The sequence below is a fragment of the Tupaia chinensis genome, unplaced genomic scaffold (assembly GCF_000334495.1).
Source record: "Tupaia chinensis unplaced genomic scaffold, TupChi_1.0 Scaffold147282_1, whole genome shotgun sequence".
NCBI lineage: Eukaryota > Metazoa > Chordata > Mammalia > Scandentia > Tupaiidae > Tupaia > Tupaia belangeri.
Window position 1 is genome coordinate 28547 of NW_006207133.1, and position 11680 is coordinate 40226.

An 11680-nucleotide genomic window follows, 5' to 3' on the forward strand; every position below is an offset into this window, starting at 1 on the left:
TTTCCAATTAATATAAATAGGAAACACCGCAGATTTGCAGTGGCAAAGATTTGTAGTACACTCCATTCTTGTAGCACACTTGTAGATGCCCCTTAACATTAGACACATTCTATTTTTCAAAATTTGCCTTTAATCAAAATATCTTAAAATGTTGAGCAGCTAAATGGAAAGACTTTTATCAGTACAAAGTTTATTATTTTTTCATAAAGACTTTACTGCAATATCCATGAATTATTATGATATGCCATAGAAATACAAAAGAAAACATAACAACAGGTTCTCTAGGTTACCAACATGCATTGTGTCTTATAACTACCATTCAATATATCTATATGATGAGGAGGAGATTATAAAAGCAATGTAGAATAATTTGAGTGAGAGAGGAAAAAAGAAGCTCACAGATAATTAATATCTAAGCTGAATAATATAAGCAAAACAAAAACATTTCAAACATGTTGCCCTGCCTCCTATGAGTTTTCTGCTTCCTTCCATTATTAACATTTGGCTATATTTTCTTTACTGAAAAAATAAAACAGCAATTGCTAAATAGGATTATACATTTTTACTGTAGGACACATCTAAAATTATATTTTTTGCTTATATGAGTTTCTTTTGAATGGATAAAATGCTTTTATAGTCATTATCCAACACAGTGAGTAAGATGCTATTAACTGAATAGAAATAAGAAAAGTGAGGCTCAGAAAGGTTAAGTGGCTTGCCTGGTAGGGATCTATCCCTAAATGAGAGTTTTAGCCCATACTCAGGTCCTCTGATTACAAATTTGTTTTCCTTCTACCATATTATCCTACAACAATATTGATGGGCATATTTATGCAACAGATGATGAGTACAGAAAGTGTTCTTGGCTTTCACAATAGTTGCCATTTTGCACAAAAGGAGAAGGACGACATAATGTCAGGTCATGGGGGAGCTTTGTTCCTTTTTCACTCCTCTCCCATAGTTCTACATCTCTGTACTGAGAATTGTATAAAAATAATCAAGTTCACAGAGCCCCTGACACCATCTGCTGACACCACATTGTACAAACATCAAATGTTGATGGTAATACAATTAATTCTTAGTCTATTTGGGGATATTATCCAATTGTGAACTATCTGGGGAGCACATGCCCTCTACCTCAGTTCAACTTTGCTATTTTTCTGATTCTGGATTCACTCTTGTCTTAGGTGTGAAGAAGAAAAACTGACCATTATGTTTAAATGTAATTCAGAAGGTATAAGTATGCTGGAAAATTATGGAATGGTTCCCAATGGTTAATTAAAACAATTTGAGACCGTCTCCTGTCGGGAGTTACGGGGTAACTACTCTTGGTAGTTGATCTCTTACCCTTGGTATAAATCGGTGACTTAACTCTCAACTTGTCTAAATGAGCTTAATTTTCATTACCTATTAAGGAGAACACTTCTGATACACATTCAGAAAGACAGAATACAAGACAAAATGATACTTTTTATAGAATTTTTTATTCCTATGTAAATCAGATAGAATATCTAATGATACTGTATTCAATCATAAGAATCAATCAGAAAGGAATCTAGTAAATAGAGAATGTACCCAACTCTGGAAAATATTCCCATAGTGTGATAAATAACTGTTTAATATTTGAGAGGGGAGATAGGTGAGGCCTTACTTTGACAAAGGAGAAAGCATTTTTCCAAAGCCAGATTCTGTCTCCCCACCCTTTAAGCTTAGGCTTCCTTCCATTCATTAGATCTAGCATTTGGAATAAGGAGTTTAAAGAGATCTGGCCCAATACTCACATCACATTTATCAATTTGGCTCTTATATGGTGCCCCAGTTCTAGCAATTGAGAGTTCATCATTTTTCCAGGCCTATCTCTTCTCTTAGCCAGCTATGGAGAATCTTGCTTTGTTCTTGCTGCCCTACTAAAAGCACTCTCATTGAAACTTAGTCCTGGGCTTTGCTGCCTCCTGACACTTCCTTGACACAGAGTGACCACTGCACATCTTCTGCCTTCCATAAGAATCCAGATTGTGTGGATTCTAAACCTAGCTTTGACATTTACCCCCTTTGGCTCATTGGGCAAAATAATGAGTGTGTCAATTTATTCAATTTTGATATAGAGAAAATAATAACGCTTTCTCAAAGGATTAAATATACTAATATATATAAAGTGCTTAGAGCAAAACCTCAAATCATAGATACATTTATCTGGGTGGGCTGGGCTGTCATATCTAATAAAGAAGAAGAGTTGCAGAGAAGATTAGTTAGCAAGATTGGTGCCATATTGAAACCCACTAGTAATTCTTCCAAGAAGACTCCTCCCAAACCTAATTGGCCTACTATAAATCAGTAACAGTTTAACAAGGAAGTCTGAATCACCAGGTCTGCCTTAACAACTATGTGTGTGAAAGCTCTTTATCTGTTAGATGCAGAAAATGTTTCCTATCTAGTAGAATTGAATGATAATTAAATTAGGTAAGACAGACAAAGCACTTAGAGTGATGACCAGCACATAGGAAACACATACCTATTAGCTAATTGCTATTATGAGTGTAGCCCACCTGATAATCAGAGAGATGAAATGATGAAACCAAAATATCCCCAAGCAATTAGAGCCAGGAGGTACCCATATTTCTGACAACTAAAGACTTTGTCACAAGTCCAGTTCCAAACAGAACTTTTCACACCAAAAGTAAATTCAAATCTTCATTGCAGCCTTAAAAACACACCACTTGAAACAGAACCCCAAACACTCAAACCAGAAGGAAGGAATCATAGCCACATCCTTCTATAAACAGAAAACAGTCAAAACAAAATAACAAGCACCTCCGACAAAGCTTTTATAAGATGCAATCTTCCTGAAAAATTCAGTGAGAGAGAGGCTGCACTTAAAAAGAGCAAGTGGATACAAGGACTGTGGGAGTGAAATTTAAGAACCCCGTGCAAAGATTCAATAATCCCACACATAGTGGTAGTAGGAGGCAAGAACGGTGTGAACACAAAGGAGGCTCAAAACAATCTAAGGGAAGAGGATTTCAGAGAGGACTGAAGTGTGAGAATTACCAGATTCTCAGTAAGTAGGTCCTAGAGATGAATATCTGAGTTCCACTCTGTGCCATTTGTAGTTGTGTATAAACATGTCTTATTGACACAGTAAATTTCACAGTATATTACTTATTCCAAAATACAGGTTAAGTTATTTTCCACAGAAACTCTTCAGACCCTCTGGGCCACCTTTGATGGCCTGTGTGACATCAGGAAAATTACCTCATCTCCCCCCATGTGTCTCCTCATCCACAAAATGAAGCTAATGCTGCGATCTGTCCAACGTCGGTAGCATGATTATTAAACTAGCTAACACACAGGAAGCACGCAGGACAGCACATGACACATAGACAGCATTATATCGAGACATAGATACAGTCACACGTTCTATTGTCTCATAACGAACAAGTTGAAGGAAGTCACCATTGTTGTTTTGCTGCTATCAAGACCACGTGGACCTGACTGAGTACCGCTAACAAGATTCTGAGGACTGAAGGAACAAAACCAGGCAAGTAACACCTGTCTTGGAATCTGTGTTCTGCCTTGTTCCCCATGGCTTGATCTCCACTACTAGGCTTAACAAGCTTGATTTAATCGGGATTTATTTTGCATTACAAACCAATTTACTAGGAATGAGCTTTTTTGATAACCTGGCTGGTTCCTTTGGCCTCTGTATACCTTGCATTTAACTTAATTCCAGACACAAACCAATATCTCAAAAAGTGAGTGATGAATAATCAATGAATGAGTATCGAACAGGAAAAAAATGTTCTAAATCCAGGATACTTGCTAAAATCAGCAGCCTCTTAGACTCATTAACAGAACAGAATTATGATTTTAATGTTCTTTTAACAGCTTACAGCTAGAAGCATCAGCAGTGCTTTTTATAGTGAGTTGTGTTTTCTATGATGTTGAAAATCTTGAAATGTTTTCCCTGAAATTACCACCATTTCCTTCTGTCACTTAAGGACTTTTAAAATTTTTGTCTGCCCTAAATGTTCTGAGAAGCTTGTGCATTCTCTATGCATTGGACTGCCTAAACGTAGAAAAATTATCTGCTTCCCCATCAACCAGCGATTTTTTCCATTACCAAATGAGAGGTTCTAAAGGCCTACAATGACTAGGATAAATCGCTCCATTTCTTTTACTCCATTAAAGTAGATATTTTATGTTCCACTGCCACAAAATCCAAGATGAACACCAGAAATAGCCTGTGAGTTGAAGACTCTCATTTTAAAATGGCACCACAATTTATCCTATTTCTTACTGTACTATGAGCATTACATTATTCATTAGAAGTATTTGTTTTCTAGGCAGCTATTACACAGCTTTTGCTGAGGGTAGCCTTCCCGGAGCAAGCTAGTGATTTAAAGGAATATCTTCAAGAGATAAGGTCACTTTGTGGAATTCCCAACTATGTGACCCCCACATGTTTGCATAAATATAAATTCAGTCTATGACATTCCTGTCATGTTTGCTCAGTGAGCAAGTAATTTGCCACTCTCATTATTCTAGGTATAAGGTACCTTGTGAAAAATCAATCTTCTTTCTGCTTCATACATCACAGCTTCCCCCAGTCACCCAGTGCATTCCGACTCTAAAATGAAGCTGTGAGATGAAGACACAGGTCTGTTTCAGCAGCCGGCGTTGTCCAAAGGGGCTAATGAATGTTACACCTCACTGGGAAACCCCATCTCAGAGCAGGGGAAATGTCTATATACAAAGACAAGACACTGTTCCGTGCAAAGCATTTCCTATATTAGAGGGAGGAAGGTCTTAATAGTGGAACAAACAAGTAGCTACAGGGGGTTTAGAGCACAGTTTTTCAGAAATATTAATCTGCCATCTCTTCAGGCCACAAATCATTTTCTCTACCTCTTGACAAGCTGAATTTTGATTTTGAAAGACAATCCATCGCAGGATCCTGGCTGGCTATAATATGTCAGGCTTCTCTCCAGGGACAGAGCCAACTCATACCAACAGATGAAACCAATTCCAGTGTTTTCATTGGTGCTTACTGCTGTTTTTTCACAAATGTGTCCACCTCAAGATCACAGCATGTCAGTGAGGCAAAGAAAGTATTTTTATTCTATACCTATTTTCAAATCCAAGGAAGAGTAAAATGCTGGAATTTTTCTGTTATATTATGGTACAAATCTATGTTTGAAATCATTCATTCAGATGCCTGCAAATATTTATTTGTACTATGTACTGTAAAAATAATTAACAGAAGAAACACAATCTTTTCCTCTTCTGGAATTTATGTTCCAGAAGAAATTAAAAAAATGGAACCCTAAATAGACTAATGTGACTATTAGAAGCATTGAGTAGTGCTGCAGAAATTAATTAATTAATTAATTAAACAAAATCAACATTAGATAGAATGTTGAGGATGATGTTAGGCAAAAATCAAGCTGCACAGAAAAAGAAAAGGAAGAACAGGGGAATCATATTCTGGGTAAAAGAAAAGGAACAGAGTTACAGAAATAGTGAAAAAGAGAGCAGGCCGTGTGGCTGGAGTAGTAAGCATGAGTCAAAGGAGGTGCTGGGCAAGAGTCAGACTACTGAGACTTGCTAACTGGGATAATTCAGACTGTGATGGGAAGCCAGTGGAAAATGGTGGTGGAGGAAGCTTTGAACCAGCAGGGCAACTGACATGATCTGATTTACATTTTTTAAAGATCACTGTTTCGCAAGGCCAGATCTGTGGCTCAGTGCTTAAAAGCACTGAAATTCATGGGACTGACTATGTAGAGGCTTGAGACACATGCTGGGCCTATGTGCAAGTGTGTCCCAAGTCCTGAAAGAAGGGAGATTGAGGAAAGGGGATTGTGGCATGATCATTCTTCATGGAAGATGCCTTGTCCTATCCCCCTCTCTCTGTCTATGGCAAGCACATACACCTGCTAACAAGAACAACAAAAAAATACTTTTGCCTGAATGAAGAGCTATGGGAGTAAATGTCATATAAGTAGAATAGGAGAAAATTGGGAAGCTGTAGGCACAGTCCAGGCAAATTATGGTGATGGACTGGCCTATGGTGGTATCAGCAGAGATGAAGAAAGGCAGACATATTTGTGACATGTATTAGATATACAAACCTTGGGATTTGTTCAAAGATGTGATGAAAGGGTAGTAAAAAGGAGAATAATCAAAAATATAGTCCTGTTTTTTTAGCTTAAGGAGCTTGATGAATTCTGGTGTCATTCATAAGAGAGGAGGTAGAAATAAATAATTATCTTTTGGACATAGAAAGCATAAGAAGACAGCTGTCCAAGATGTCACTTTGGAAGTTGGGGGCCCAGATCTGGAGGGAGAAGTACATTCTGGAGCATATAGATGGCATGGCACTTAACTGTATGCATCTGAATTATGTCATCCAGGGGAGAGTTGCCACATGAATAAAAGCTATCTGGAGGAGAGGAAGAAGTGAATGATTCAAGAGTGAGTAGAAAAAGCCAGTTCCAAAGCCCTTCAGACCATCCAGACCATGTTAGATGGGTTGACTTCTATTTTTTTTTTAATTTTTTTTATATACATTCAATCACATTGTTTAGCTTTCTGACAGTAGTGGATTTAATTCTTCCATTATTTTTTTAACAGAAAGAAGATAGCATAGCAAATATGGGTGTGGTAACTGTGGGTTTAAAATTTTATAATTTACTCCATAAATACATATACACAAAAAGATCCCACTTAATAGTCAAACAATCTTTCTATAATTCAATTTGAACAAAACTACCCAGCTATAACACACTCACATAAATGAATATAGACATATTCAAAATTAGTTGTTTCAAGATACTATGATAGCTAAGGAAATGATGGTTAGGTAATTGTTTAAGAAAAAGGTATTCACATTTTGTGTTCCCATGGTTCCCTTTTTTTTGTAAGTATGGTAAATATAAAATAGCTTTTAAACTGTTACAACACTAGAATTAAGATATTTCTAAGTGGAAATCAAAAATTTCTAAATAACTTTTCCCATAACGACTGTGTCATAGCATACATCATTAAATAGAAAAGTTTTGCTAATACAAAGTAAAAGCAAATACTGCCAAGCTCCAGAGAAACAAAGGTCAGTTGCTGTGGGAACCACCTTTGGACCTCCTGACCTTTGCATGTGTTGCATTAATGTGGATATTTGCATTGGATCTACTCCAAAATAAAGGTATTCAGTGATACAGTTATAAATGCAGCTCAGTTTCAAAATGACAGTACTGTTTTAGGGTATGCAAAGAAAAACAGTAAAAACATTTTTTTTTAAATAGATACAGTACCTTTAGAACATTTCTCTAAATATCATTCAGTCATCTGCCAGTTACCTGAAGTTCTGATGATAATTATTAAGTGTGAATATAATAATGTTCATTATATCATTATATGTTACCCATATATGGGGTAACATACCCATCATATGTTATGTTTTTATGTTTAACAAAGAACAGTAAACAGAATACCCTAGCTTAGTAGAGTAAGAATGATCTGTGTGGGTCAACTCAAAACTCACAACTACAACAGACTTGTATTTTTTTAATATTTAAAGCAATTTGCCTACTGTATATATCCCTCATTTGAAGTCAAACTGATTCTGCTTTTGTCATTGATAAAATATGATACAGAAAAAAAAAACCTTATTAAGTCAACTAATATGTTGTTATCTATTGATAATACCATTAGGTTAAACAAGTCTCTTTCTCCAAATGGTTACTGTGATTCAAAATTTCCACCTTCACTATTTCAGATAGTATTTAATCTTGGTTTTACTGTATGACACAAGAGCAGAGACAGAGCAAAATCTGGCATGTCTGCCTGTACGCCCACAATCCCAAGAGGAGAATGAAGAAGGGATTGTGGCATGACCATCCCCCTGGCAGTGATTTCTCACTTTCTCTCTCTTTCTGTCTCTCTCTCATGGCAAAAATCTTTGAAAATAATAAAAAATAATAATTAATTAATTAATTAAACAACAGTGGCCTGTAGGTGGCATGCTGGTTAGGGTGCTGGACTCCCACATGGTATGGTTGACAACAGTTTGAGTCCCAGATCTGGTGGCTTGCTTTCTCACTTTCTTTCCACTCCCTCTTTCTTTTCTCTGTCTCTCTCTTGCCCTACAGCAAAATTTACAATAATACTAAATAAAATTAAATTAATATTTTTTTTATAAAAGAAAGAAAATACATACATATATATGCACCATTAAAGGTCAAGGGCCTTGTACAAGTTGTAGTGTCTGATACCTAACAGGTAGTCAATAACAATGGATGAGTTGATGGAAAATCGATGGATGGATGGATGGATGGATGATTGGATGAGTGAAGGGATATCTAAAAGTACTATAGGGAGAGAAAGCTATGGCACTTATCCAGATATTAAAAAGAGAATCACAAATACACTTTTTTATTGGGTGAGAAAAATAACACATAGCCAAGATTTTCAGTGACTTGTTAGCCTCCCTAAAACAACAACTCAGTGACAAATACGGTTCAGTTTAAAAATAAATAAATAAATAAAAGCCTTTCTACTTCCTTTCCGCCTACACAAAGGATTCAGTCTCCCTCCCCTAATCTACCCATTTCCCCACTCAGAAAGCTAAAGAGGGCTGACTCTGTGGCACAGCAGTAATGTGCTGTCCAAGAGAAGCCAGATCTCCCATGAAAACTGCATTTGGAACCCCCAGCCCAGTCACCCTGATACAGACCAGGCAGAGGCACGAGTATCCAAGAGCCAACAAGCTGAAGGACTGGAAGAGGGGAATTGTGGCATGATCAGGCCTGTTGATGGTGCCTCTCTCTCTCTCTCTCTCTCTCTCTCTCTCTCTCCATCTCATGCATGCATTCACACACTCTCATGACTAAAGAAAAAAGTAAAGTGAAACAGATTTTCCCAAAATTAGTCCAATAATACTCCAGCCTTTTGTGATTAAACTTAAGAACTGAGATTTGCTCAGTTTCCAAAGCAAACATAAACACAGTGGAGGAGAGAGTTTGAGAAAAGTGTTAGCAAGGGCCAATATTCCCAAGAATAATTCTCATGCCCACCTCTAAAGAACTGTAGCAGTTCAGGATGTTTGATAGCTCGCACCTCTAAATTCTAACTTTGGGCATCTCTTGAGAGTGTGAACATTTTAGACACTAGTACTGTGTTTCTCCCACCATGGCACTAACATGTAGGAGATACTCCATATTTGTATTTATTGGATGAGTGAGTGATGAAAGATTAAACACATACATTCCAGGGATGCCCAGTCAGAAGGAAAATACAGCCTAGTAATTAGATATCAGAGAACAGACTAGGCAGAATTATCAAGTATTTTTTTTTTCTATAAAAGTCATCCCTCTCCCCCAAAAGGAATTTTTCTTGTAAATAACAACTTTATAAAACCACAAATCCTGGGGCCGGACAGTAGTATAACTGTAAAACACAACACTCTGTGAGGCTGACCCACATGGGAGGGTTCAGAGTTCATGTCCAGAGACCTCCCTGAATTTACATGACATGCAAATACCCATGATCCTGGGGTGGCTAAAACGGGATGAACCACAAGATCAAGATTCTGTTGGGAGTGCTATATCTCTGGCTCTCTCACTCTTGGGAGAAAGAAAGAATTCTTTTTAATTGTCTTGGGGTGTGGTGGTTAAAGTAGACAAATTGTTTTAAAGAGACTATTACAATAATCCTTGTCAGGGAGGGTGCTGAGAGAAGAGATGAAGAATACACTGATGAGGCATTTCGAGAAAGGCTCCCTGGGTCTAAAAACTGACTAAAAGTCAGAGGGGGTAAGAGTCAAAAAGGCAGCATAATGGATGAGTTGTTGGTGTGCTGGTTAAGGCAGCCAGAGTTCCACATGGCTAATGGCAGTTCAAGTCCCAGACCCCATGGCTTGAAAATCACACTGGGGCATAGGTGCGCATGCCCAAAATCCCAGGAGGAGAATAGAAGAGAAGGGATTGCAGCATGGCCATCCCTTCTGGGGGGTTGATTTCTCAGTTTCCCTCTTTCTGTCTCTTTTGGACAAGTACACGCGGCCTATGGCAGAAACCTAAGAAGGGGATAAAAGTGGCATAGCAATCAGGAGCCAGCTGACCTCCATATCCATACAGGCCAATAGGAGAAAAACATCTCCATGGTGCTCTGGAGATTCTAGAAGGGACACCAAATAAGGGCCATGCCCTGCAAAGCAGGAGGTCAGAGAACGTGCCCAGAAGAGGACTTTGCAAGCAATATTTAGAAAGATGGATGATAAAAATCCAGGGGAAAGAGGCAAACTGGAAGAGCCAGAAGGCACAGGACAACACAAGAAATGCAGAGGCAAGTTGGGGCAGCCCTGTGTCCTGCACGTGCCAAATAAGAGGCAACTCGTGATGGAGAATAGAACCTCGGGATTCTCTGCCATGGTTGCTGCTAATGACCTTAAGTGTGTGAAGGCACTAGTTTATTCAAAATGTAATTGTTTGGTTCTTAGTCTATTTAAAAATAAGCATGCATTTTGAGGAAAATGAGACACATTTAGAGTAATAATTTAGCTCATTACTAGGTTTCTTTCCATGTTAGGAAACTTGGCACAAGGCAAAGCATTCAAGGTGGTCTCTTTTGGCCTTTACTTGTCATGTAAAAGATATTGTATATGACTCTCAGAACCACACAAGAACAGAATTTTGTTGAGATACAGTTTTTTACTACTTAAAATGTAAAATTCAGAAGCCTGCTGGTTTGCCTTTATAACATGGGGCCCACAGGTCATGCCAAGCCACCTACTTTATGAACCCCTTCTAAACTCTGAAAGATTTGGCGTCCAGTGTCAGCAGGCCTCTCACTGTGGGTGCAAGCCCCAACCAATGATTCCAGGTAAATTCTATGATTGTCTTTTTTTTTTTTTTTGAGAGTTTTTCACGATAGGGCACGTGTGCTCTCCAGAAAGACAGAGAGAAACAGAGAGATAAAAAGCAAGAAATCACCCCCAAAGGAGATGTCCATACCGCAATCCCTTCTCCATTCTCCTCGCGGGATCTTGGGCACACACGCACACACACCCGGCATGAGTTTAAGCCACCGGGTCCGGGACTCAAAACTGCGGTCGGCTACATGGGAGTTCAGTGACATAGCCATTATGCTAACTGCTGGTCCCTATGATTGTCTTTTCTAGATCTATGAAGAATGTCTCTGGTATTTTGATTAGAATTGCATTAAATATGTAGATTAATTTGGGTATAATTGCCATTTTGATTATGTTAATTCTTCCAATCTGGGAACATGGAATGTCCTTCCACTTTTTTACGTCATTTTCAGTATCTTTTTAAAAATTTTCATAGTTTTCTTTGTAAAGTTCTTTGACTTCTTTAGTTAGGTTTCTCCCTAGGTATTGTATGTATTTTTGTGTGTATGGTAAAAGGGATTCCTTTCTTCAGCTCTACTTGATTCAACTTGTTGTTCATATATAGAAATGCTATAGATTTTTGGATGTTGATTTTGTATCCTGCCACTGTACTGTATTCTTTTATTACTTTGAGAAGTTTTTTTCATAGAAACATTTGGGTCTTCTAAGTATACCATCATGTCACCTGTAAATAAAGATATTTTCAACTCTTCTTTGCCAATTTGAACACCTTTTATATTGTTCTCTTTTCTGATTGCATTGGCTAAGATTTCC